Genomic DNA, 27,781 nt, shown 5'->3' with positions numbered 1-27,781 from the left:
CTGAGGCCATGTGTCTGAAATGCAACTGCCATCACTGCTCGCCCCACCTGGAGCAGCCTCAAGCAACTTTTCACAGCAGCACATGTGAGTGGCTGGCCCAAAACTACCCCTACCCCGGGTCAGACACCCTTCTGGGGGCACCATGACCCCCTACTTCTGTCCAATCCCTGGCTCTGAGAAGCCACCTTTCTGTTTGGGGCATTCCTGAAACAGAGCCTCAATATATGCTCTGGCTGGGCTGGATCGAGGTCCTCTCCTCCTATCTATAACATGTATGCTCCACCAGGCCTGGTCCTCTGTCGTTGGTATAGTAGATATGTAGCAACATGCTCAGTCATCAATTTAGATGGATTATCCCAAACTTTTAGTCCACATCAGGCGATTCTTTTTTTTTTTTTATTGTGAAAATACTGTACAGAGGGTTTAAAATTACATCGGCAAGATAATGAGTACATTTCTTATCAAGTATTGTAGCTTCCTCCTTTGTTTCCCCTTCTCATCCCATCCTCTCCCCGCCTCCCTTTCTGTCCCTCCACCTCCCCCTACCAAAGTTGTAAAGTTCATTTTCGACATACGACTTCTATGTCTCATTGTTGCAATGGGTCCACCTGTAATCTCTATTTAAATGATTCGTTTTTTCCCTTCCCCTCCATAAATTATAACAACATCAAATACAGTTAAAGCAGGGATTATACTGTGGGGGAGGGACATAAAAAACAACAAAGAAATAATCTTATAAATGTAATAGAAACAATCGAATGAAAGAAAAAATATTGAATACATATTTTAAGGTTCATTTCCCTAACATCAACTTATCTGACCTGTTTTGCTTGACTCAGACATATACTAGTTATTGCAAATAAGGCAAACCATGGAACCTATGTTTCTTTGGGCCTGGCTTATTTCACTTAATATAATTTTTTCCAAGTCTTTCCATTTCCTAACAAATGGAGCACTGTCATTCTTTATGATGGAGGCATAGAATTCCATTGTGTATATATACTACATTTTCTTGATCCATTCATCTACCCAGGGGCATCTGGGTTGGTTCCATACCTTAGCTATCGTAAATAATGCTGCAATAAACATAGTTGTCCTGGTAGCTTTAATGTGGTCTTGTTTGTGAACATTTGGGTAAATGCCCAAAATTGGGATTGCCTGGGTCATAGGGGAACTGTACATAGAGTCTTTTGAGGAACCTCCATACTGCTTTTGAAAGTGGTTGAACAAATTTACACTCCCACCAACACTGCAATAAAGTTCCCATCTGTCCAAATCCACTCCAGAATCTGTTGTTATCAGAGTTCTTGATTATAGCCATTCTAACTGGGGTGAGGTGGTATCTCAAAGTTGTTTTGATTTGCATTGCTTTTATGGCTAGAAAGGTTGAGCATTTGTTCATGTGTCTATTGGCCATCCTTCTTTTCTCTTCAGAGAAGTTTCTCTTTAAGGTTTTAGCACACTTATTTATTGGGCAGTTGTTTCTTTGAAGATTTGTTGTTGGGGGATTTATTTTAGATATGAGACCCTTGTCAGTTGTATGGCTAGTGAAGATTTTCTCCAAGTCTGTGGTCTTTCTATTGATCTTGCTAGCTATATCCTTTGCCATGCAGAAGCTCTCCAATTTCATGCAATCCTAATTGTCCAACCTTTCTTTGGTTTGTTGTGTTTCAGGGTCTCTATTCAGAAAATTTCAGCTTTTGCCAAGTAGACCTGGGATTTTTCCTATTCCATCCTGTAATGTTTTCAGAGTGTCTGCTTTGGCATCGAGGTCTTTGATCCATTTGGAGTTGATTCTGGTGCAGGGTGATATATAAGGGTCTAGTTTTAGTTTTCTACAAGTAGTTAACCAATTTTGCCAGCACCATTTCCTGAAGAAGCTTTCTTTCTTCCATTCTATTTTCTTAGCTCCCTTATCGAATATTAGATGGCTATAGGTCTGTAGGTTCATTTCTGGGTTTTCAATTCTATTCCATTGGTCCTGTGGTCTGTTCTTGTTCCAGTACCAAGCTCTTTTGATTATTATTGCTTTGTAGAGGAGTTTGAAATTTGGAATTAATATTCATCCAGGACTGTTCTTTCTGTTGAGGATCATTTTTGCTATTCGGGATCTTTTATTGTTCCCTATGAATTATTGGATTGCCTCTTCTATTTCCTTGAAGAATGAGGTTGGAATATTCATAGGAATTGCATTGAATTTGTAGATAGCCTTGGGAAGTATTGCCATTTTCATGATGTTGATTTTTCCAATCCAGGAGCATGGGAGTTTTTGCCACTTTCTAAGATTTCTTTTGATTTCCTTTTTCAGGTTTTTTACATTTTCATCATAGAGGTCCTTCACTTCTTTGATTAAGTTAATTCCTAGGTATTTTATTTTTTGTGTGGTATTACGAATGGAGATGCTTTCCTAATTTCAGCCACACTTTTCTCATTGTTGGCATACAGAAAAGCCATTGTTTTTTGAGGGTTAATTTTATACCCTGCTACTTTGCCAAAGTTTTAAATCAGCTAGAGTAATTTGGGAATGGAGTCTATGGGATTCTTTAAATACAAGATCATGTCATCTGCAAAGAGGGAGAGTTTTGCTTCTTCTTTCCCTATTTGGATCTCCTTTACGTTTGCGTCTTGTCTTATTCCTGTAGCTAGGCATGCTAACACTAGATTGAAGAGAAGTGGAGACATTCTTGTCTCATTCCTGAGTTAAGAGGAAATGGCATTAATGTTTCACCATTAAGTTTAATGCTGGCTGTAGGATTGTCCTATATAGTCTTTATTATATTGAGGAAAGTTCCATGGATTCCTAGTTTTCCCAGAACCTTAATCATAAAGGGGAGTTGGATCTTGTCAAATGCTTTTTCAGCATCAATTGAGATAACTATGTGGTTCTTACCCTTGCTCCTGTTGATGTGATGAATTATATTACTTGATTTTTGTATATTGAGCCAGCTTTGCCTCCCTGAAATGAATACTGTTTGATCATGGTGTATGATTTTTTGGATGAATTGTTGAAATCGATTGACCAAAATTTTGTTGAGAAGTTTTGCATCAATGTTCATCAAAGAAATGGGTAAATAGTTCTCTTTCTGTGATGAGTCTCTGCCTGGTTTGGGGATGGGGCTTATGATGGCTTCATAGAATGTGTTCGGTAGTGAATTTTTTCTTTCAATTTCATTGAAGATTTGGAGGAGTATTGGTGTGAGCTGTGTTTTGAAGGCCTTATAGAATTCTGCTCTAAAGCCATCTGGTCCTGGGCTTTACTTAGATGGGAGGTCTGTTATTGTGGTTTCTATTTCAATGCTTGATATGGGCCTGTTAAGATGGTTTAACTCATCCTGGTTTAGTTTCAGCATGTCAATATTTGCTAGGAAAAGGTCCATTTCTGTCAAGTTGTCAAACTTATTAGCATAAAGTTTTCAGAAATATTTCCTTATAATGTTCTGAATCTTGGTTGATTCTGTGGTGATGTTTCCATTCTCATCTCTGAGTTTATTTATTTGCGTGTGTTTTATTCTTTTTCTGATAAGATTTGCTAAGAGTCTGTCAATTTTGTTAATTTTTTGAAGTAACAAATCTTTGTTTTGTTGATTCTTTTGATGATTTCTTTTGCATTCTAATTCATTTAATGCTGATTTAATTTTAATTATTTCTTACCGTCTACTGGATGGGGGATTATCTTGCTGTTTTTTTCAAGGAGGCTCAGATGTCTCATCAAATGGTGGGTTTCAGATCTCTCGAATTTGTTGATGTAGGAACTCAGAGCGATGAACTTGCCCCTGAGTACTGCTTTTCCTGTGTCCCAGAGGAGCTGGTAATTTGTGTGTTCAAGAACATTTGAATTTCCTTTCTAATCTCTTCCATGACCCACTCGTGATTCTGCAGTGTGTTTTTCAGGCTCCATGTGTTATAGGATTTTCTTTGGTGGCTTTTGGTATTAAGTTTTAATTTTATTTCCTTGTGGTCTGAGAAAATGCAAGGTATAACTTCAATATTTCTGAAAAACGTGTATTCTGATGATGCTGTGTGAAATATTCGGTAGATGTCTGTGAAATCTAGTTGATCTATGCAGTTGTTTAGATCTGCGTTTTCTCTGTTGAGTTTTTACTGAGTTTATCTATCTAGTGAGGAAACTGGTGTGTTAAATACCCCACAAATTAATCTCTTTGGATCTCTGTCAGATTTGAGGGAAAGTAGTGTTTCTTGGATAAATTTGGGGGCTCCATTGCTTGGCGAATAGATATTCAGAATTGTAATATCTTCTTGAAGGATAGATCCCTTAATTAGTATGTAGTGACCTTCTTTATCTCTTTTCACAAATTTCATTTTGAAGTCTCTTTTATCTGATATTAGGATTGCAACTCCTGCCTGTTTATGGGGGCCATTTGCTTGGTAGATTTGGTTGCAGCCTTTCATATTCAAAATGTGTTTGTTTTTATGGGCAAGATGTGACTCCTGATCCTAGCAGATAGAAGGATCTTGCTTTTAATCCAACTAGATAGTCTACGATGCTTAATTGGAGAGTTAAGTCCGTTAATGTTGAGAGTTAAGATTGAGAGGTATTTGGGAGTACCTGCCATTTTATCCACCTTCTTGAGTACTGAGTCAACTGGGTTCTTCTTATGGTTCTTGGATTCTCAGTTTGGGTGCGATTTCTTGGCCTTTATTGTGATCTTGTTGGTTTTCTATGTGTAGGACATCTTTAAGAATGTTTTGTAGGGCTGGTTTTGTGGAGATATATTGTATCAATTTTTCTTTGCTATGGAAGGTTTTTATTTTACCTCCAGTTAAGGAGAGTTTAGCTGGGTACAAAATTCTTGTTTGATAGTTGTTTGTTTTTAGGGCATGGAATCCATCATTCTAGGCTCTTCTTGCAATGATTGTTTCCGCTGAGAAATCTGAGGTGATTCCAATTGATTTCCATGTATAGGTGATTGATCTTTTCTCCTCGTCATCTTTAAGGATCTTTTCTTTGGTCTGAATTGATCCTGTGTGGATTATAATTTGATGGTGGATGTCCTATTCTGGGCTGGTCTATTTGGAGTTCTACCAGCTTCTTGTATCTGAATAGGACTTTCTTTTTGCGTGTTTGGGAAGTTCTTTGCTAGGATCCTGTTACACAAATTTCCTAGACCATTAACTTCTGTCTCTAGCTTCTCCTCTACACCCGTTAGCCTCAGATTAGGCCTTCTGATGGTGTCTTCCAAATGTTGGATAGATTTATCATATTTCTTGGATTTGTCTTAAATAGTTGTATGTTCTTTCTCTATAATATCTAGGCTCTCTTCAATCCCCGAGAGTCGATCTTCTGCATGGTCTAACCTACAATAGAGACTTTATACTTTGTTTTAAATTTCTTCTTCTAGTTGGTCAACTTTGTTGGCTTCAAATTCTTTGTTGCAGCATTGTTTTAGAACTTGTATGAACTTCTTTTCTTCCTTAATTTGGTTTTCAGTGTTTATTCTCAAATCCCTTAGTTGATTTGTTATTCCCATTCCTTCTGTTGGGGTTCCATTCAGCATTCCCTTTGTGGTCTCTCTGACTTCTTTCAGTTCTCTGTTTATGGATTCCATGAATGCCTTTAGTGATCTTTCTGCATTCTCATCTCACTCTCTCAATTCCTGTATTTTTTTTGATTAGCTTCTTCACGTTCACGCAGTTCCTGTAGTTCTCTTTGACTGATCTCAGCCTGCTCATGACATTCCTTTATTTCTCTTTGAGTGCTCTCCATCTGCGCATGCAATTCCTGTATCAATCTTTGAGTAGCTTCCTCACGCTCATGATATTCTTGTATTAATCTTTGTTTTGCCTCCTCTCTCTCCCTATCACGCTCATGCGGAGTCCTTTGCAGGTTTTCACTCTTTTCATTTACTATATTTACCAGTAGTGTTTATAGAGCTTTTTGAGAACTCTCCTCTGGATTATTGATTATCTTTTCTGACCCCTGATTACCATGAGTGGGAGTTGAGATACCCGGACTTGTCATTTTTCTTGTGTTTTTCCAGGTTGCTCTGCCCATTTGGGATGAAAGTAATGCCAGTTTTGTGCTAGCACACTATTTTAAGGCAAGCATCAACCAAAGTCTGTAGTTCCACACTCAAAAATCTGCAGATACAATCTAGTTCTACAGATATACCTATTCAACATCAAACAACTATGTATTAATGGGCTACAAACCGCAAAGAAGAATTTGGCAAACAGAAATGATTAAGTTTAGGGAGAGATATGGGTGAAAATAGGCACATAAGTATGTGGAAAGGCAGTGGGATAGTTAACTTAACTCAATCCTAATCTCAAAGCGGGAAATAGGTTGGATAGAATGATAGTAGAGAGAGAAATAAGAAGAAAGAGAAAGAAAAAAGACAAGAAAAATAGAAAAACAAAAAAATAAAAATTAAGAAGTTCAACACTTAAAAATTATGCAAAATGAAAACGTAATATTCAGAGAAGAACGTGGATAGAATAAGAGAAGGGGATGGATAGAAAGGAGATGTGAAAAACTTAAAAATAAAAATTCTTAAAATATTATACAGGTAAAAAGGGTAGTACTGCTATTAAGAAATTTAAGGCTAAGAGGTTTTAAATTGAGAAATTTCTGGATTAAGGGTGTACACAATGGGGCTAAGGTCTAATAATCGACTATTGGCATATCTGAGGATTAGCAGAGTAACAATTAAGTCACGCAAAGAAGATAGGAAAGAAGAAAAAGTGAAAAGAGTAAGAAGGAAAGAAACAAAGGGCAAATGGTCAGTAGAGCTAAACAAAAAAATTTTTAAGAAGACAAGAGAAAAAAGTACACACACATATACCCCTAAAATGAAAATTCTGAGAGGAAGAAAAAAATGTTAACAAAAAACAAAAAAAATTAAAGTAAAAAATTCAAAATTAAAAAAAAAAAACTTTTAGAAAAACATTTTTTATAAAGGTACAAAAAAAGAGTTCTTTGATATTTTTGGGTGGGGATGGTAATATAATGTATCTCCCTTGTGTCCTTAAGCTGTCTCTTGTTGCAGTCTCTGGTCTGTTTGTGGTTTTTGATTTTCCTGTGGCTTGAATGGTTTCTTAAGTCAGTTTGAGCAGGCAGAATAATCACAGCAGATGATTCTTGACCACAGGTGAAGCTCTGGGTAGGGTCACAACCATCAGACCTCATTCTCCTCTCAGGACAGTTGTGAGGAAACAAGGGATTTATACAGAGGGAACTCTGGAGCATGGCTAGGCACAGAGGGAGCAGCCTTCAGATAAGTTTCTCCGCAATTCTGTGAGCAAATGACAGGAAGATAGCTGGGAAGGGCTCAGGTGGGGCCTGTTATTAATTGTCCAACAGATGTGGGCTTATGAAACAAAACATGGCTCTCTTTCATCATTACCCTATCGCCATGAGGAAGAGGATCCTTCACTATGTTGAGTTTTGTAGCTGGTGAAACCAAAGCACAGAGAAGCCAGTTGACCTACTTATGACTTCAATTTCACAGGAAGCTCTGCCTGACTTTGATACCCTGCTCCCTAGGAGAATGGATGCTATTCAGTCCACTTCTTGTGTTAGGAAGTTCACTTCTTGTCAGTTGTGGGGCTGGAACTCTAGGCATGGGCACTGTTCCCGAAAGCCTCAGCAAAAGGCTATTTAGTGCTCTACCACTTGAGCACAAAGCACTACTTCTGATTTTCTGGTGGTTCTTTGGAAATAAGAGTCTCACAGACGTTTCTACCTGGGCTGGTTATGAACCATGATCCTCATATCTCAGCGTCCTGTGTAGTTAGTATTAGAATTCTGAGCCACTAGCACCAGACTTAATTGTAATTCTGACTTTTTTTCTCTCTCTCTTTCAAAAGTACTGATCCCCATGTGGCTGGAACCCGAGGTGGCCCTCTCATTCTGGAGGTTGGCTGTGGGTCAGGAGCTGTCTCGCTCAGTTATTGAAACAGCTCCATGGGATAAGCCCCTCTGGCTAGACCGTGACAGTTATTCATTGTCCCTCCTGCCTTACTAGACGTATTGTATTGCTTTCTACATCATTTTCTAGCACCTGGCCAAAATTATGATACGTAGTTATGGAATGAAAAAGTAATGCCATCTTAAGAAAGTTATTTAGGGCTCTGGGAATGTGGCTTCATGGTACAGTGATTGCCTAGCATCCATAAAAGCCTGGGTTCAATTCCTCTAGTAACACATAAAAGAAAAACTGGAAGTGGTGCTGTGCCTCAAGTGGTAGAGAGCTAGCATTGAGCAAGAAAAAAAAAAGCTCAGGAAAACTCCCTACCCCTGAGTTTTAGCCCCTCGACTGGCAAAAAGAACAAAAACGAAACAAAACAAAACAAATAAACCATTTAGTTAGTAAATCAAAAATAAAGAACCCATACTTGGAATATATAATTGCTCCTTTCATACTGACACCTGACAACAGTCCCTAATTCATGTACTTTACTTATATGAGGATACTGTGTTGAAAAAAGCTTTGTTCATTAAGTCACAGCAATTAATACTAGGAATGTGCTTAGATGCCAGGTAAAGTTTAATTCTGGAAATTCAACGATTCCAGGATTTGTGTCATCACTGAAAATCACAAAAAGAAGGGTAGGCTAAGTGTGATTTTGAAATTTTTTTGGTCCGTTATGGCACCAAAAAGGCAGAGGCTAATTAATAGTTGTGACAGAAAATAAGGAATAACTCCAGATAGAAGGAATAAATGATAGTAATTAAGGTATACCAGAAACTGGTCTTGAAAACAATTTTTGGTTATTGTAGAACTAGTTGTTAACTAGGCTTTTCCTCATTGCCTTTAGAATTCCAAATCTCTTAGGCTAGCTCTTCATCTCTGTGTGATAAATGTATCGCCTATGCTATTCTTCCATACCTTATCTCCTTTACTTTCTAAAAATCTCATTCTTTCTATATTTCTCTATGAACATTTCCTGATACTAAATACACTTATACAGATGGCAGAGGATGCTAATGTAAGGGTCCCATAGCTCATGAGTTATTAATGTCGGAAAATGGAAAAGGAGGACTTCAATTTTAATGTCATCATTTGGTTAAAATTTCCATTCTTTGTCTACACTGTGTCATTCAGTGCACATAAATGCAAATATGAGCCAGGTGCTGGTGGTTTACGCTTGTAATCCTAGCTACTCAGGAGATTGTGACCAGAGGATTGTGGTTCAAACCCAGCCTGTTCAGGAAAGTTCATGAGACCGTAACCTTCAATTAACCACCAGAAACCCAGAGCTGGTGCTGTAGCTGAGCACCCAGGATCAGAGTTCAAGCCCCACAACCTATAAAAAGGTGAAATATGACTTTAAGTTTCCCCAAAAGGAACGACAAGATCAATAATCTTCCCAAGCAAAAAAAAAATTCCAAAATGATTCAGTGGGCCTACTTTTGCTGAGTTATGTTATGGATTCTATGCTGGACATATTCTTTAAAAACAAATCGTTTAACTAGGGATACAGGTGGAACCATTGCAACAATGAGATGTACAAGTCATCATGTTGAAAAACGAACCTTACAACGTTGGTGGGGGGTGGAGGGTCGCCTGGGAGGAGGGGGTATATGGGAAGGGATGGGAAGGGGAAACAAAGAGGAGACAACAATGATTGATAAGAAATGCACTGGTTATCTTGCCCATGTAATTGTAACTTCTCTGTACGGTATGCTCACAATAAAAAGGAAGTAAAAATTGTCAAATATTAGCTTTACAATAAAATTCATATAATATTTCTCGTTTGAAAAGAGAAGTCTATACAGTTGATGTCACTTGGCTTTCTTACTATCTTAGTTTAAAGCCAAACCAGGCAGGATAGTCTGTCAAAGTCTTATCTGTAATTACACAGGAAAAAAGCCAGAAGTGGAGTTTTGGTTCAAGCAGTAGAGTACTAGCTTTGGGACTAGGTGAGCAGGAAAGAAAACTGTTCAGAGACAGGGTCCAGCCTCTGGGTTCAAGCCCTAGAACCAACACCAGCTAAACAAAAAAGCAAACAAAAAAACAGATATTTCATTGGAACCCTCCTTAAAGGACTATTGGTGTGAGAAATGGCTCCTTTTGCTGTTCATACATACTGGTTGCTTTTTTGGAATCCTTATTGCTCTGGAGAACTCAGGACCAAACAAAAGGAATTGATAACTGACTCCTGCAACAAAAGAATCATCTCAGGGGTAAAATATCCATCCATAAAACACTTTAAAACCTCCATGTCTTTGTTTCTTTGCAGTAGATTTTTTGGGGGGTCCAGTCGTGGGCCTGAAATCTGGGCCTGGGCACTTTACCTCAACTTTTCAACTCAAAGCTAGCGCTCTACCACTTGAGCCACAGCACCACTTATGGCTTATATTTGCTTATGAGGTGCTGAGGAATCGAACCCAGGGCCTCAAGCATGCAAAGCAAATGCTCTATCACTGAGCCACCTTCACAGTCCCTGCAGTAGAACATATTTAAAACAACGTTATTTCCTTTTGTTCTATGCTGGCCATCAAATGGCACATTATATCTTTTTGTAATATTCTCAATTTAGAAGTTTACAGAAAAATTATATATGAGTAAAAACACACTAAAAAAAGTCAGGGACAGAGTTTCCTTCAAGCCTTCGGATTCTCTTCTTTTACAGTAAAAAGGAAAGCACAAGTTAACTTGAACTTTGTCAATCCTCTATGTTCCATTCTTCTCCTGGGATCAGTTTCCACATCCAGTAATAGTTATTTCCAGGAACAATCTATGGTGCTGTCTAAGGTATAATGAATGTTTTCTGGCTTCACCGAAATAACCCAAGGACACCTTTGGACCTGAGGTAACACGTGTTTCAGAGACAACTTAGTATAGAGAAAATATGAAATTGACATTTCTTATAAATACATTATCCATGAGTATATTGAGTTCAAACTTTGTAAATTCTCTGTAAATTAAGGTGAATTTTAAAGGGGAATATGGTTCTCAGATAATTTTTTTCTGAGTGTATATGCTGCGCATTATTTCCCAAGTTTACATAAATTTGTTAACTCATGTTAACTATAACAATAATAAGAGAAAGAGAAATTCTGTGTTTAAGACTCTACAAATAAGACCACGTTGAAACAATAAAGCCAAATCCAGTATGTAGATTTATGAGTGTGATATAGAGAAAGCATTACTCCTACGTGGAACACGAAGTGTATTCTAAATCACACTTGCTAACGACACATCTTTGTAGAAAGAAGAATGGAAGAATAATTCTGTTTCCAATGCAAGGCAGATATAAGAGCATGGACTTGTCTGGAAAAAAAGAGTCCATCTTGAGAGAGCAGGGATTATACTAGCCATGAACTGGTGGATAAGATCACATTTTTTCTTTCCTTTAGTTATATATTTTTTGTTGGTGGTGGTCTTGTCACTTGAACTCTGGGCCTAGACACTGTCCCTCTGCTATTCCGCTCAAGGCTAATGCTCTACCACTTGAGCCAACAGTGCCACTTCCAGTTTTCTTGCAGTAAATTGGAGAAAAGAGTTTCCGGGACTTTCCTACCTGGGCTGGCTTTGAACCCCAATCCTCAGATCTCACCACAACGTAGCTTAGGATCACATTTCTAACAGTGTACACTCAGCATATGTAATTTGTATATTCATCTATCTACATATGAAATCTTGAGTTAAAAATCTGGACTACAGCTTAGACTTTAAACTCAAAAAATGTTTGTAGTTTAAAAGTTGATTCTACTGGATAAATGAAACCTAAGAATGTAAAGGAGTCTAGGAGGTTCAGTTTGCATCCAGCCTGGGCAGAAGAGTGTTTGAGACACTATCTATAATTAACCACCCAAAATCTGGATTGGAAAAATGGCTCAGGTGATGGAATAACAGTCATGAGCAAGAATGATGAATAAGAGCTTGAGGCTTTTGCATACATACATATAAACATATACATACACACAGAGGCACTTATATGTGCACACACATATACAAAAATGAAGCAACTCTCAAAATATGTAGAAAAGTTAGAAAACAATAGAAAATATGTCCTGAGTAAGACTGGAATCAAGTGCTAATTTTTAAAATTAGAAAATCCTCAAGTGAACTTTCTTCAAAATGTTTGAGCATATTAGAGAGGTAGGGACCAGAGATAGTAAGAGAGTCAAGTAATCAATATTAAAAGGATTGGATCCATGGAGGAATGAATCAGAGACCCCGCAGGTGCACTTGAAAATGTTCATACCCTGTGTCAAATGTTAGAACATCTTTGAAAATAGTACATGAACAGTCTGAGAATTCTAGCAGATAATATCACTAGAGAAGTTCAGAATTGCTAGTCAGTATCTAGATTAAATAAACCAAGAAGGGGCTGGGAAGGTGGCTCAATGGTAGAGTGCTGTGTTGCATGCATGAAGCCCTGGGTTCGATTCCTCAGCACCACATAAGCAAAAAGAAAAAAGCCGGAAGTGGCTCTGTGGCTCAAGTGATAGATCGCTAGCCTTGAGCTGAAGGGCTGAGGGACAGCACACAGGCCCAGAGTTTAGGCCCCATTACTGGACCCAAAAACAAACAAACAAACAAACAAACAAACAAACAAAATAAATAAACCAAGAAACTATGGTTGGGCAATGTGATACAAGCCTTGAATTCTAGCACTCAGACTGACAGGAGATTAGGGACTGGAATTTCTACTGATACCTTCCCTAGACCAGGTAGTATAATTTTGTCTTAATAAAATAAACCAAACAAGAAAGGAATACACAGTTGGAAATTTGGGCTAATTTCTTCATTATGTTTTGAGAAGCCAAGATTTCTATTGAAATGCAACTGGTATATCATCCTCAGTTGTGTTTAAATGTTCTCTTTATTACAGAATATTCCTAGATGCAAAATGGTTCATTATTCCCATCCAAAATTTGAAAAAGTAATCATCATTCTGTTAGATTCCAAGGAAAGATGAAGGATTACAAAAGCATAAACCTGGAGGAATAGCAAAGTTCATCTAATGTAGGTCTTTATAGAACTTGCTAAATTAGAGTTTAGACTTCAAATAAATATTTCGGTTTTGTTTGTAATATCATATTCTATAGGATACTACAAAATTCTTTTTAAGTAGAGGGTTTAATTGGTGTGTGTGTGTGTGTGTGTGTGTGTGTGTGTGTGTGTGTGTGTGTGTCTGTGTGTGTGTGTGTTGTGTGAGAGAGTCAGACAGAGGTGAAGTTTGGGATAAAATACTTCTTCCCTTCAGCATTTAGTTTTGGTATCTATTGTTTGTCCCACCTCCCCAATCTGGAGTTCTAAAGTTGCCTTCTAAATACATTTATCCTTTGATCTTCTTGATATTCAGATTCCTAAGGTCTGCCTGTGAACTTCAACATTGGCTTCATGAAGGTGATGCCTTTATTCTAACTTGTATGAAGCCCATTGCTCTGTTTAAATGGTTTGTGCTGTGTTAATGGTTTTACTTAGCCCAGACTGTGGTGCCCCAGGCTGTGACTGTTAATTCTGAGATTAGTTTAGGCGAATAAGAGATACTATACTTTCAGGTATATCAGTGAAAGAAGTTCAGTATCTTTATTGAAACAATTTCCTGGCTGTAAATACAAACAAAAACATCCAGTGATATAAATGTACTATCTGTTGTTTTTAGTTAATTGTGCACCACTCTAATAAAAAAATCTTTTTAAACTAAAATGAGTATTTGTAATGGGAAAAATCAAATGTTACAAACCTTGAAAATTGATCAAGTACTAAAATAAAAAGAAAGACACTAATCAGGAATGAAGTACAAATGTAAGTGTTTAATAAATAAATACAATGTTTGAGATTCATATCCATGTAGCAAATACAAAGGAAAATAGAGGAAAGTCACTGAGATCCTATCTTACACACTAGAATAGCTATCACCACTCAAATAAATAAACTGCTGGAGAGGTTGAAATAAATCAGGAACTATATCTGGTTCTGTGGCATTGTAAACCAGCGCAAACCATAGGGATACCTTAATGGAAATTTACACAATATCAAAAAGACAGATGTGTTGATGTCCTTTACCGCAATTGGATACATATTGAAGGAATATAAATCAACATGAACATCCATGTTTATGGCAGCAATATTCCTAGCAACCAAGCTGTGTAATCAACCTAGATGCACCAGAAAGAAGGAATGAAGAAAATGTGCTACTCATAGCTATAAACATGTTCTGATATATGAGAAGTGAATGTTTCTACTGTATCATTGCTAAATATTTTGAATATATACCTAATCTTACTTTCACGACGTTTTGTGGCATTGTGTTTTTGCTTTAAGGAAGAATGTCCATATTGATTTTCAGACTAGTTACAATAGGTTGAAGATATCCTATAATATGTGGATATTAGATTAAAGTTTAAATATATCAATGAACATATAGAGTACCATCATATATAGTTTATGATTTGAAGCAATTTTAAGAAGGCAACAGTTGGGGAAAAAGATGTTGTTAGAAGCTTAACAAATACACAGACATGGAAAAATACAAAAAATGTGCAAGTAATTACTGCTAATAGTAAAACATTTTCCTCAAGTTTTAACAATGAAACTATTAAAATAATACTTAATAATATCAAATAAATATGCCATGGAAGAAAATGTACCATTGCTATACGTTTCCCCATAATTTGTTTTACTTTATAACAAATGGATTAGAAGAAAGTGTAACTACATGTCTGAAGATGCTAACACTTTCAAGTGTCATTGATTTAATCCAGCAAAGGAAAGTAACAGAGAAGTAGAGAGTAAGAACAACCTGGGGTATGGATAAAGATACTCAGTAGAACTTTGTGAGGAAAGAATGTGCTCCGTTTTCCTTATCACAATAGAGCTAGGACAGCTAACTTTTGACAGAACACTTGTAATGTAGAGTAGTGGAGTTAGTAATTTAGGTAGTAATTTATTACTTTTATTCCCTAATCTTATGATGTGATTCCCAAATGATGTGAGTGTTCCTAGATTTTCTTTCTTTTTCTTGGGGGGGGGGTCCGGTGGTGGGTCCTGAACTCTGGGCCTGGGCGCTGTCCCTCAGCCCTTCAGCTCAAGGCTAGCGCTCTACCACTTGAGCCACAGAGCCACTTCCAGCTTTTTTCTTTTTGATTATGTGGTGCTGAGGAATCAAACCCAGGGCCTCAGGCATGCAAGGCAAGCTCTCTACCACTGAGCCACTTTCCCAGCCCCCTGATCCTAGGTTTTCTGAGGCCTTTTTTTCACCAACAGTTTCTAATTCCTCACTCTGCCAATGGTTCTTCTGCTACTCTCATTTCTCCTTGTTTCTGAACTAAACTCCTGTAACATTTTGGTTCATGAGAAAGAGCTGGAGAAAGATGAAGATGGCTTGGAGTCTGAGCTAACATCCACTCCAGCTTGGAGGATCTGGTAAAGGACTTCCACCTTGGTCTCAGAATCAGATATTAATTGACATCTTTGAAAATGGAGAAACTCACTCCCTCAGGCAGAATCTGTCATTTCTTGACTTTCTCTGAAGTTTTGATACTAGGGCACAATTCAAAGAATGAGCTTTCCCATTGTCAGAAGGAACAGGTTGAAAACTAAAAGTGACCTCAGGTCCCAAAGGGCCAGTCAGAAACCAAGAGATCACACTTTCCTCCTCATCAGGGACCTTCTGGTAGGAATAGAGTCTGAGCAAAATCTAAGATAGAGATAAACTGAGACTGGGCCTAAGGAAGAAACAAAAGAATGACCCTCTCTTTGACTACAAGTGAGTTGTGTAGTGAGACATGACAACTTCCTTCATATAAGAAAATTCACTAGGTAAGTTATCTCACTGCCACTTTGCAGGAGGTCAGTTACCCAAAGGAGAAGTTGTTAAATGTTGTGAATGCCAGTTTGCTCTCTAGGCTGTTGTGTCTCTGACCCCCTCTCATGTCAGGAATGCATTGCTTCTTTCAGGCACTCAACTACTTGTCCTGACTCCTAGGCAGGAATACTGTAGGCTATTCTTTGGCTAACCTCTTGCATTTAAGGTAGAATAGGCCCAGGCTCTCCTCATGCCAAGAGGTAGATGCAAGAAGTGAATATAAGCTTTGTACAGAAAAAACAATCATATTGAAAAAAATTAAAATAAATTAATAGTTGAGTAATTTAGGGTTTATAGCCACAAAAAATTAGGTAATTATTAGTAATACATCTAGAATTATGGATTAGGAAGGCAACAGTGAAGTAGGTTCAGGATACAATGGAAAAGACACACCATAGCCATAAGAAGAGATGAGAGTATGAAGGATCTATTGGCATAGGTCCATTTACTATCTTAGGAGTGACCTTTGATAGGAGGCTTTTAGAATAATATCTAAAAGAGAGGGACTTGCTGGGCACTGGTGGCTCAGACCTATAATACTAGCTACCCAGCAGGCTGAGATCTGAATTTTATGATTCAAAGGAAGCCCAGGCAGAAAAAGCCAAAAGTGGTGCTGTGGTTCAAGTGGTAGAGCATGAGCCTTGAGCTCAGAGACAATGCCCAGGCCCTGAGTGCAAGCTTTAGGATCAGCAAAACAACAAGAAACAATAATGATAAAAGAAATAAAAGAAGGACTTAAAGATATGCGATGGAATGATGATCATGTGTGACTGTTTAGGGAACATAAAAGGAGACAAAATTTGGGGCAAAATGATATCTATTTTTTTACTAATGAAGGATGCAAATCAAATGCCAAATTCCTCTTCTCAAAAACTTCAAACTTGGGCTGGGAATGTGGTTCAGTGGTAGAATGCTTGCCTTGCATGCATGATGCCGTGGTTTCCATTCTTCAGTGCCACATAAGCAGAAAAAGCCAGAAGTGCTGCTATGGCTCGAGTGGTAGAGAACTAGCCTTGAATTGAAGAGGTGAGGGACAGTGTTCAGGCCCAAAGTTCAGGCCCCTTGTCCGGCCTAAATAAAAACAAAAAAATATAAAATCAAACAAAAGAAACAACCTCCAAACTTATCTTTTCTCAAAATTGAAGAGAGGTTCCTTTTACAGAAATTCTCCTAATCTAGCTCAAGGTCATCAGAACTTTAGTAGACTTTTCCTGTTGAGATGTAATGCACCTGACTCTACTGAACCTAATCATGGCTAGGAAAGTATGGACATTGATACTTTTGTTGTATTTTTCCTTATAAATATATAACACTGTCAGTTATGATATATAATATATATTATAATATAGAATATATTATACATTATATAATATATTAAATATATTATAACATGTATTATGTATTAAAAGACTTCCTAATTTTAGATGTAGGAACAGGCAACATATTGAAAGAAAAATGTTTGAATTTCTGAGTTATTTCTCTACCACAGGACAATACCAGGTTTCATTCTTATTACCCAAAGAGCAACATAGGAAAGCAATGCCCATGAATGTGGTTCTCTGGATTTTGGAAATTGTGATCATATATATATATATATGTGTGTGTGTGTGTGTGTGTGTGTGTGTGTGTGTGTGTGTGTGTGTGTGTGTATTCATATATATGAAATATCGTTTAATAATAGGGAATATGTAAAACTATAACAACAGATACACCTATGTGCACACACTCCCAGTCACTTTCATGTATAAGAATTTCTTTTCTATGCTCCTATTCACCTACACAGAGAGTACATGAGTTGCCCTTGAATTGTCCTGGAAGTTCTTTATTGGAATACTGTAGCTTCACATCCTTTGTTCCCTAAGTAGCCAGATTTTATGTATTCAATAACAAAACTGTTACAGGCAAAAGTATCCACTCTGACACACAGAGGAACTTGGATTTCAGAAATGCCACATATAAGTGGGAGGTACAGCAGTACTTTTCAAAATTGAATAGATTACATATTTATTAGAAAGCTTGTAAGAAAAAAAAACTTCAGTGTAGGAGGATACACTTGAAGAAAACTACAGTTTAAATTACACATAGCCGGGTGCTGTAATAGACAATAAATAAGAATAAAAAAATTACATATGACAACAAATTACAAAGTTCCAGGGCATTTCCCTACTCATGAGAACTAAAGTAATGCAGAGTAAAAATAAATAAGTGAAAATGCAAATATTTTATACCAAATTTCAAAACATATTATATGTTATACAAAGGAAATGCAATAAGCATGCATATGACAGTCTAGTAACATCATATGGTATGATGAATCTGATTAACTGATTCATAAAAATTAATACAATGCATTACATCTGATATCTCAAGTGTCAACTTAGCAGAATACTTTCAATCTATGGTGTCTATTTTGCATATTATCCAGTCCTATCTATCCCACAATGGCAGAAGGCTCTTCCTGAGAATGTCCAGAGACCCGTCTACTGTGGTGCTCAATATAGACCTGTTCCAATTCTCTTTTATTTGGCATGTGACAGACTATCTGTTAACTTGCCAAAGGCACAATTTGGACAGGCTTCCAGTAATGATACTTTAGCTCGCAGATAAAAAGGGAAAATGAAGACAAAGGGAAAATCTACCAGATCCCTGAAAGTTTTCTATCATTGGGCTAAAACTGTAGCTTTCTACTGACACTTCAACAAACTGAAGTAATTGCCACTCCAACCACATGTCCAAATGGTAGCTTTCCAAATATTGGCCTATTTTCACTTTGGTAAATCAAGGCACACTACTGTGGCCCCGTTTCACTTAAACTATCAGCTATGGTTGGACCAAAGGATAGTTGAACCTATCAATTTCTTAATTTTAGGTCATCACACAATCAGTTCATAGCCTTAAACATTAAAAATACCTACCCATATAAGTCTGCATTACATACGTATTACTGTTTTTCTTCATTTGTCATGTTTTACATACTTGTGTATCCCAGGGCTTAGCTCTGTAATATTCCTTCTCATGGTTGTTGAGTGGCTTTCTTCACTGGGTGACTTTTCCCTGGGTGGAGCTGAGTCTGGCATGTCACGCCGTTAAGTTCTTGTGACCTGCTAAATGACTCCTTTTATTCCAAGGCCTGAGTTGGAGCTAGCAGCTCTGCCAAGCTTTGTCGGTATCCAAGATGGAGTCTCCGGTACTGGGGAGGGGGGAAGGGTGGCCTTCCCTCCTCTGCTCCCTAAGAAGGAGTGAGGACATCAGGCTTCAACTCTTGCCGAATCTTGGTTCCTGGATCATCTCTGGTCTGTGAACTGCAGGATGAAAATGTCTGCTCCTTGTCGGTTCTTGCTGGTGTTGAGTAGAATCTGCTCACCCGCTGTGTATGGCTCTTTCCTCCTGGACTCTCACTATTTCAGGTATGGCAGTAAGGCCGCCACCACCCCTGCTGCCGCAGTGGCAGCTGCTGGGAAGAGCTCAGATCTGTCCCCTTGCTTGGATTTTTCCTCTCTGGCCTAACTCTCTGTTGTGTGATGGCACACTTGGCGTGATTGTCTGGTTTAGGACTGTTCACTGGAACTCTAAAACTGCTTAATATGTGAGAGCTTGTTTAGCCTCCAGCTTGTCCTCCGCCATCTTCCTGGAACTCCACAATTTTAAATTTTCTTAATAGGCTAAGTTGTTAAAAATGTTGAAGAATTAAAATTTACCTGTCATAATTGTAAAACTCTTTTGAAATTCCTTTATCAGAATCGCGAATTCACCAATCCTAATTCCACCTTTACCATCAGAAACAGCTAACATTGTTTTTATGATATAGTGTCCATGCAACTATTCTTTTCCAGTGGCTTTGTTATGCATATATATTACCATAGAAGCTAATGCCGAGCAAAATGAACTACAAGATATGGAAACAGAGGCTTTTTTATTAGCTTGCTGTTTTTAATGTAGTATGTGATTTCTATTTTGCTTTGGGTTTTCTCCCTATAGTTTAATCCCTGCTGTATTTGATTTTGGTGCCCTGTATTTTGTGTATACATTTACCTTAATTAGGGAATGGAAGAGGAAAAACAAAATGGTGAGAAAAAAGACAAAAGGCAAACCAATGCAATAGCAATGCTCACAAGACAATATAGGGGAAATGTACATAACAACTTGTGAGAGGTATTGAGGAAAAGGAAAACTGTGAGAAAAATGAGGGAGGAGGTAAGAAGTATGAAAAGTTATGAATTAAGTACTTTAAAATTACTGACAGGATCATTGCAAGATAATGTTAAAGCATGCATAGATGCCTCACCAGCAGCCATTCAAGGAATGGCACATGCTGCAGCAATGAAAGGAGAACCCTTCAGTGCTTATGTACAAAAATTACATAAGAAATGACCTCAGGCCAGAAATGGGGTCTGTTTCTCATGTGACCAGTCAGAACACATGAGTAAAGATTTTCAACAAAAGAAAAATAAGCCTAGTAACAATAAAAAGGGTAAAGCGCCTGGACTTTGTCCACAATGAAATAAAGGCAATCATTGGAAAAATGAGTGTAGATCAAAATATCATAAGGATAGAATTCTCCTAACAGAAGAAGAAAAGGAGACAAAAAACAAGAAGAGGGGTGCTCCCTCAGCCCCGTAAACGAAAGAGGGGAAGCACCTACTGTTACACAAAAATCCCCTAAGGGATCAGTTCCATTAAATCTCTTGTCACCTTCATTTGCAGTATGGGATTTGCCAAGAGCTACTCCAGGAAGTGCAGGGTTAGATCTGGCAGCAAAAAAGAGATTACATTGTCTCTATCATGTATGGTATTCAGCTAATAAACACTCAAGTTTACAGTCTTGTAATTGAAGGAACTGTGGGCTTGATAATTGGTAGAAGCTCAAATTATAACAAAACTTTGAGATATTACCTGGAGTAGTTGATGCAGATTATCAAGGGGAAATTAAAGTAACGGTAAGGTTTTTAAAAGAAAATATGTAAATACATATGGATCAAAGATTATCTCAAATCTTAATTTTAAATTATGTCCATCTTCGAAATGAAATCCTAAAACAAGATCGAGGTACAGGAGGTTTCAGTTCCACAGAAACTGTGGCCTGGGTACAATCTATTTCTAAGGATGGACCCATGAAAACCAAAAAAGTGGATACAAAGCCTGTTAAAGGTCTCGTGGACACAGGGTCAGACCCAACATTTATTGCAGGAAAAGACTCGCCCTCCTCCTGGCCAATTATGAAGACAGAATCTACATTAATGGGATTGGATATGGCTAACAATGTTGCTCAAACTTCAAAATTTTTAAAGTGGGAGTGTGAAAATAGATTTGGAAACTTTCAACCTTATATTATATCTTCTTTGCCCTTACATTATGGGGCAGAGACATTATGCAAAACATGGAACTAAAATTAGTTACCGCAGATTACATTAGTGTACAAAATTTTTCATAGGGGCCGCTGATGAGAAGTTTGCTGATGCAATATCATGGAAAAATGATCAGCCAGTGTGGTTTGATCAGTGGTCCCTAACTCAAGAGAAGATACAGGCTGTAGAACAATTGGTAAATGAGCAAATACAGAAAGGATATTTAGAGGAATCCAATAGCCCTTGGAATACTCCAGTTTTTGTAATTAAAAAGAAATCTGGGTAATGGAGGTTGTTACAAGACCTCACAGCCATTAATAACACCATGTATGACATGGGGACTCTTCAGCCAAGACTTCCATCTCCTGTGGCTCTTCCTAAAGGAGATTATATAATAATCATTTATTTTCAGGATTTTTCCTACAATAAAATTGGATCCTAATGATTTTCAAAGATTTGCATTTCGTGTGCCCTCATGTAATTGGAAAAGGCCCTGGCAGAGATATCAGTGGAAGGTCTTGCCACAAGGCATGAAAAATTCTCCTACATTGTGTCAAAAATTTGTGGATTAAGCTTTACAAAAAACTAGGGAAGAGTTTTCTAATGCTTATATTATTCATTATATGGAAGATATTTTAATAGCTGCTGAAAGTAAACATTTAACAGAACAAATTTTAACAATTAACCATTGAGCAATTAAACAACTTTGGTTTGCTTATTTTTCCAGATAAAATTCAACATAATAAACCTTTAAATTATTTAGGAAAAATAATACATCATGTCACAAAAATGAGTATTAGGCTAGATAAATGAAAAACATTAAATGATTTTCAAAAATTACTAGGAAACATAAATTGGGTTAGACCCTACTTGAAAATTATCACAGGAGAATTACACCCATTGTCTGAAGCCCTAAAAGGTGATTCTAATCTTAACTCTAAGAGACGATTCACTCCAATAATGTTAGAAAAATTTCATTGGTGGAATAAAAGTTACAAGCAAAAGTGGTCCAATTGGACTATAATAATGACTGGGATTTTATAATATTAAAGACATCTTATACCCATACAAGATGTTTATGGCAAGATGCATTCCTGGAATGGCTTCACTTGCCTCACAGTCAGACAAGAATGATAGCTTCTTTTGTATATTTGTGCAGCCAACTCATTGCCAAGGCAAGGAGTAGGTGCCTAGAGTTATTTGAGAAAGAAATGAATAATATAATTATACCTTATTATAAAAAACAATTAAAATATTATTACAGAATGATGAGAATTGGGGATTAGCATTATTAAATTATACAGGACAAAAAAAATTTCATGTTCCTCAACATCCTTTATTAAAATTTGTGGAAGAGATAAAAACCATTTTCCGTTAGTGGTAAGAACACCTTTAGAAGGAGCTCTAACAGTTTTTACTGATGGGTTCTCAAATGGAACTTCGGTGGTATACATTCCAGACCACTTCCCCATTACTAAAAGGGCATCCGACATTTCAGAGCAACAGGCGGAAATTATTGCTGTAATTTTAGCTTTAACCATATTTCCCCAGCAGCCTAACATTTACACAGACTGTAAGCATGTGGTTAACTTATTTCCCGCCATAGAGACAGCTCTTTTATCATGACAATAAAAAATTATAGACTTGTTACATCAGTTACAAAAATTAATTCAACTTAGAAAAGAAAAATTATTTATTGAACACATAAGAGACATACAAATTTACCAGGTCTTCTTTCATTTGGAAATATGATGGCTGACCTATTAACTAGAGAAACCATCATGCTTTATTTGTAATTAATCACAAACCCAGGGGAAAAAAAAAACAACAGAAGATGCAAATGAAGAAAGCGATGCAAAAGCTCAAAATTCTTCACCTTTCTCCTGAACAGGCGAAGACAACAAAAGAAGCCCAACCACCAACCTGGGAACTAATTAAGAAGCTCAACCATTCTGCGGAGGAGATTGTTGTTTCTACAGGAAAGACTATCACTGTTGAAAATATGTTTCTTGCTATGCTTGCCATTATTGCTGTGCAGGCAGTGTCTGTTTCAGGAGAACAATACTGGACTTATGTTCCTAATCCTCCTCTTCTACATCCCGTGGGATGGGAGGGATAAGGATATAATACAGGTAATGACAAATAATAGTGACCTGCTAGGGGGTTTGGAGGACTATTCTAATTCTCATATGATTTCTCAAACAATTAATTATGAAGGAATGACAGATACCACTCCAATTTGCATAACGCTATCAGGAGAAAATCTCCCCGGGTGTTTGCCTATAAACTATAGAACTTTTTTTTTTTTGAATTGTAAAGATGCTATACAGAGGGTTACAGTTACATGAGTGAGGTAATGAGTACACTTCCTATTGAGCATTGTTACCTCCTCCATTGTTTTCCTTCTACCATCCCTTCCCTCCCTACCTTCCCCGAGGTTCTTTTTTTTTTTATTGGGATTAAGTGATTACATAATTTCCCATATTTCACAGTATTATGGAATAATGATGCTCATTTAAAGTCATAGGTTCATTCTAACTTTCCTGGAGCAAATTGTCTATCACAGTCTGTAACATATAACGGTGTTCACATGTTATACACCATACATGTGATCAGCAGCATGGGTTATTTAGTAGTGGTTCGACCAGATGAGTGGGAGTTCTTTGTTTCTTAAGTCCTGTTGGTTTTGTCGTATAACCTAACATTTTGGATTTAGCATACACTTATCAGGGAGACCATGTACCATTTGTCTCATCGTTCTTGGCTTACCTTGCTCAACATGATTCCTTCTAGCTCCATCCATTTCCCTGCAAATGCCATTATTTTGTCATTTCTAATGGCTGCATAATACTCCATTGTGTATAGATACCACAATTTTTGGATCCATTCATCCGTGGTGGGGCATCTGGATTGTTTACATATCCTAGCTATTGTGAATAGTGCTGCAATAAACATAGAGGTGCATGTGTCCGTTGTTCAGGGTAGATGCCTAGAAGTGGTATGACTGGGTCGTAAGGGAGGTCAATCTTTAGCTTTCTAAGGACCCTCCAGACTGCTTTCCAAAGTGGTTGTATAAGTGTACATTCCCACCAGCAATGTAATAGGGTTCCTCTTTCTCCACATCCCCTCCAGCATTTGTCGTTGGCTGATTTGTGGATGTGGGACATTCTGACTGGGGTAAGGTGGTATCTCAGGGTTGTCTTTATTTGCATTTCCTTCACCACCAGGGATGATGAACATTTCCTCATGTGTTTCTTTGCCATTTTTATTTCTTCATTTGAGAAGTCCCTCTTTAGTTCCCTTGCCCATTTAGCAATTGGTTTGTTAGGTTTGGGAGGGATTAGTTTCTTGAGTTCCCTGTATATACAGGATATTAACCCCTTGTCTGATATATTGCTGGTAAATATTTTTTGCCAATTAGTTGGTTGTCTTTCTAGCTTAGTTGCGATAGATTTAGCTGTGCAGAAGCTTTTTATTTTAAGGTAGTCCCATTTGTCGAGTCTCTCTCCAACTTGTTGTGACCCTGGGACTCTGTTCAAGAAGTTCCTTCCTGTGCCTATTAGTTCATGCGTTTCTCCTACTCTGTCCTGCAGTAGTTTCAGAGATTCAGGTTTAATGTTAAGGTCTTTAATCCATTTTGAGTTGATGTTGGTGCATGGTGATAGGCTGGGGTCCACTTTTAGTTTTCTGCATGTGGCCACCCAGTTTTCCCAGCACCAGTGGTTGAAGAGGCTGTGTTTCTTCCATTGTATGTCTTTGGCTCCTTTGTCGAATATCAGCTGGCTGTAGGCCTGTGGATTTATTTCTGGATCTTCTATTCTGTTCCATTGGTCTTCGGGTCTGTTTTTGTGCCAGTACCATGCTGTCTTTGTTATTATAGCTCTGTAGTAGAGTTTGAAGTTCGGCATGGATAGCCCTCCCATATTGTCTTTATCCCCTAGAATTGTTTTGGCTAGTCTAGGTCTTTTGTTGTTCCATATGAATTTTTGGACTGTTTTCTGTATTTCAGTGATGTATGTCATTGGGATTTTAATAGGAATTGCATTGAATTTGTATATTAGTTTTGGAAGTATTACCATCTTTACTATATTAAGTCAGCCTATCCAAGAGCATGGGAGGTCTTTAAATTTCCTAGTGTCTTCTGAAATTTCTTTCTTTAACTTTTTATAGTTTTCATTAAATAGTTCTTTTACACCTTTGGTTAGGTTAATTCCTAAATATTTTATTTTTTGGGAGGTTATTGTGAATGGGGATGCTCCCTTTATTTCCCTCTCTTCTTGTACATTGTCAGTATACAGGAAGGCCACTGATTTTTGTGGGTTTATTTTGTATCCTGCTATTTTGCCGAAGTGATTAATGATTTCTAAGAGTTTGTGGAGGGAGTTTTTTGGATCGTGACGGTATAGTATGTCGTCTACAAAAAGTGGTAGTTTAACTTCTTCTTTCCCTATGCGGATCCCTTTAATGTCTATTTCTTGCCTTATTAACCTGGCTAAGGGTTCCAGGACTATATTGAAGAGGAGTGGAGAGAGTGGGCATCCTTGCCCTGTTCCTGATTTTAGGAGAATTGGTTGTAGCTTTTCCCCATTAAGTATAATATTGGCTATTGGTCTGTCATAAATGGCTTTTATTGTTTTTAGAAATGTTCCTTCTATTCCTATTTTCTCCAGAGCTTTTAGCATGAATGAATGTTGAATTTTATCAAAGGCCTTTTCTGCATCTGTGGCGATAATCATGTGATTCTTCACCTTGGCTCTGTCGATGTGTTGGATTACATTTATTGACTTATGTATGTTAAACCATCCATGAGTCTCTGGGATGAAGCCTACCTGTTCATAGTGTATAATTTTTTTATCTTGTTCAATAGGTGTTGCATTCCCTTGCTCTGGAATTCCTCACCTTCTTCCACTCCAATTATACGAAGGTTAAATTTCTTGGCATTATCTGCTTGGTCTTGAATTTTCCTTTGGTTTAATTTGAGTGATTTTTCCATATCTGTCACTTTTTGGTCCAGTTGGTGTATTCTGTCTTCTGTATCTGACACTCTACCTTCCATTTCATTCGCCTCACCTCAGCTCATCACTCCCCACCAACCCTAGCACTTGCTCAGGGGATCGAATCTCCCCTCAGCTCCACTACTAGAGGAGACACTCCTCCAAGCCTTTCCACTCCACATATCAAGAACGTGCACAGTGACTGAGTGAGAGAGAGAGAGAGAGAGAGAAAGAAAGAGAGAGAGCCTGAGAGACTGAGATACTGAGAGATACTCAGACTCAAGGACTCAGAACATAGCATCCTTTGAGAAGACTCAGCACACAGCATACTTCAAAAAACAGCACAAAGTACCCTGAGTAATAGACTCAGCACAATGTGCCCTTTGAAGGACTTAGCATATAGTAGCCTTTGGGATGATTCAGCACACAGCACCCTTTGAATGAGGGAGTCCATAGCACGCAGTGTATAGGACTCAGTGCATGGCACGCTTTGAAAAACTCAGCACGTAGCACTCTTTCCCAGGACTCAGCAAATAGCATCCTGTGTTAAGACTCCATACACACCACACTTTGAAGGGCTGAGTATGTAGCACCCTGTGTAAAACACTCAGTGTCCAGCACCCTTTTAAAAATTCAGCATATAGCATAGTTTTGAAGGACTCTGCACATAACACCTTGTGGAAGAACTCAGCACACAGCACCATTTGAAAATCAGTACAGAGCAAACAGTCTACAGGACTCGGCAGACAGCACTCTCCTCATTCTTCTCTTCTCAAGGATGCAGCATATTGCACCCATTGGGATAACTCAGCACACAGCCTTCTTTATTGGAGGCTTGTTTTTCCTTTGAAAACAATTTATTCTTTGTGATAAGCGTAACATAGCCCTCTTCCCTGGCCACCAATAGGCCACTAGATGCCCCTTGAATTTGGGCCACCTCCCAGAAGCCTTTGCCCTACCCAAACCGCAGTTTACCATTACCATGACCCAGCAGATGTAGGCCTGAGAGAAGGCCACTTGGCCACCTACATATGTTGGCTGCTGAGGCCTTGAAGAGTCATGTCACATAGTCATCATCTGCATCACTCTACAGAAGAAAGGGAGGGAGTGCTCCTCACCTGAGCCCATGAGCTGTGGGTGTCTCTAGATGTGGGGCAGCCGCGGCAGGATGTGCTTTGTGGGGGAGTCCTCTATGGGGTTGGGAACCTCGATCTCTCCTCTTGCAGTTTCCACACTGTGTTGAAGTGGTAATTCTTCAAAACTTTTCTGCTCCCCCCTCATTTCGCCCGCCCTGGAGCATGGAGGCATCCAAAGCGGCGGCAGCGACAGGAGGCTCAGCCTGTGCTGGCATCTGGAGCCCGTTGTCCATGTCTTCCCCTGTGAGGAGTGACAGCGGGTCCTGCAGCTCTCTCCTCTTCTCCATCTTCTCCTAGGACAGTTGGTACACACGCTCAGGTTTCTTCTGACACAGCTCAGCCAGAATGAACATCTGCTCTTTACATGCCACGAGGGACTCCTCAACAGTGCAATGTGTGCCGAGCTGGCTGTATCTATGTTGAGGATCACCCGCTGGACTATGGAAGTCCATCTCATCAGGTAGGTCGTGGACAAAGTATATTTTCTTCTCGGACACCCAGGTGTCCCTCTTCCCATCCC

General features: G+C 38.2%; 1 long non-coding RNA gene across 1 annotated transcript; it reads left to right on the top strand.

Annotated features, from left to right (window-relative positions):
* LOC138838686 (uncharacterized) lies at positions 1–23,062 on the top strand. Its single transcript, XR_011375716.1, has 3 exons — positions 1–84; positions 12,805–12,855; positions 23,023–23,062. It is a non-coding gene; the product is annotated as an uncharacterized lncRNA (long non-coding RNA).
* The last annotated feature ends 4,719 nt before the right edge of the window (positions 23,063–27,781 follow it).

The sequence above is a fragment of the Dipodomys merriami genome, unplaced genomic scaffold (assembly GCF_024711535.1).
Source record: "Dipodomys merriami isolate MVZ:Mamm:240054 unplaced genomic scaffold, mDipMer1.0.p SCAF_288, whole genome shotgun sequence".
In the NCBI taxonomy this organism is placed as follows: Eukaryota; Metazoa; Chordata; class Mammalia; order Rodentia; family Heteromyidae; genus Dipodomys; species Dipodomys merriami.
The sequence above is the reverse complement of the archived record's forward strand: the minus strand, read 5'-3'. Positions and strand labels throughout refer to the sequence as shown.